Below are 1,984 nucleotides of genomic sequence, written 5' to 3'. Positions count from 1 at the left end.
CTGGAGTATTTTTATATTTTATGTATAATGCAATAGGTATAAAGAATATGTCTTCCAACAATGTTGCTGGTGGGCTTTATGGTAAGATGTAGAATTAAATGGGAAAACCTTGCATTAAGACACACTGAATGGCAATAAAAAAGCATCTGAATCTATGTTAAATTATAACAGAGTTGCATAAAGAATGTAATCATGCTGACTTCTGTACTTGTAGCCAGTTATGTGCACAGTGGCAAACTGAGATTCCTCTGTGGTACAGTGTTGCCTTTCAGGCATGCAGCTTTTTCTAAATTATGTGCATATAGATGAATGTCTTTATGTTCCCAAAATTATTTGACCGATTTAGAAGGTAATGAAATATGGGAGAGATTTCTTTATAATGGTTTTGTAAATGGCATGCATTTGTGGCACAGTATGCTCCGTTGTGGTTATACATTGCAATTCTGGACCAAAGTAGGTTAAAGTTAACCAAACAAATGATGTGCAGGTCATGTTCAGTCTTTTTTCTGTTTACACCTTTTTAATGCAGGGACAAAAGGTGCTACAGGCTTTTCGTGTTTTTGCAGTGTTTCAATCCTCCTTCGACTGATCATACATTTGAATTTCAAGAGAGAACAATGTCTTAAGATGTATGTCCTTCCAGTAATGTATTCTGAGAATTCAAAAATGCTTATCTCGTTTTTGGTCACTGCTCTCCAGACATTTTGGCAAAGATAAGTTAAGGTTAAGCTGACAAAATATCAAGAACCACAGCAGTGACAGCTGTGTGGAGAGCACAGGGAGCAGATCAGATTTTCAAAAGGAAGACGGGGAGAAGAAACAAGCTTCTTTTTTATTTTTCTCGGTGTGTGCATGTCTCTATGATTGACAACGGAAGCCGTATTGAGATTTTATATAAGGAAGGATCTGAGAGTTGAATGTGTCCCTGCTGTATTGTAATTAGAGCACCAAACAGTAATTAGGGAAATTATATATACAGTACATGCTCCTTGTGCTCTGATAATAATCCCAAACCCGCACGCACACGCAACCCCTGTACCACACGAGAATCAGACAACACTGTGCTACAGCACTCATTGTTATTCCTTCCTCTATGTCATTGTGCACCTTTGTTCTTATTTTCAGTACTGTAGCCTACAACTCAGCTCTCAGTTGCTTCTGTAGTCTCTAAACTCCACCATGGCACCACCCCACTTTGAGGTGCACACACAACATCAAACATGATTCAACAGGAGTGTCCTGCTGAGCCGGGGCCAGCACCTTTTCAGTTTACTCCATTTAAAGGGGATCAATACTCTTTGGAAATTAAAAACGGCTTTATTGATGTGGAAAAAATATGGTTTTCTTGGATCTATGAAACAAGACTTCAAGCTGAAATGTTAGCCACAAGATGAGAGTGGAAATTGAAAAATTGACTCCTAGCCTGGTGCCTTCAGTATGTATTCACAAGGTCAAACTGATTTCCACATCTGAGACCTTTCTGTCTGGCTTAAAGCTTTACTCGCTTCTGGACTGTGGAGAAACACGTACAGCCAACTTCACATCACATCGTATTACGTTTGCATTACCCATTCCAGCAGCCGGAGCCAGAGGCAGAGAGGAAGTCGTTTTAAAAGCATCCTCCTTGTACCTTAAAAGTGTATGTAAGATGGTGGTGACGCTTCTTTTACTCTTTGTCCTTTATCTGAACCCACAGAGATAAGATTGTTATTTTTGCTTACAGTAGTCTGTTATTTGAAGATCATAGAATAGCAATTAATACGTTTTATACTGTATATTGTTCAAAGGCCAGCTGGGTTTTCATTGTTGTTCCCTGCATTATAGAGTATAAAGTCGAGGTGGGTAATGCAGGACAATGAGGATTGGACCCAAATTCAGACAGCTGGAGGCAGAAGGATGAATTCAGTGACCTACTTTGAATGGTTTATAGGCAGAGAGTCCAAATGGCAAAGTGTCAAAGAGGCAGGTAGCAGGCAGACAGAGA

Source organism: Notothenia rossii, assembly GCF_949606895.1.
Source record: "Notothenia rossii genome assembly, chromosome: 6".
Lineage (NCBI taxonomy): Eukaryota > Metazoa > Chordata > Actinopteri > Perciformes > Nototheniidae > Notothenia > Notothenia rossii.
The sequence above is the reverse complement of the archived record's forward strand: the minus strand, read 5'-3'. Positions refer to the sequence as shown.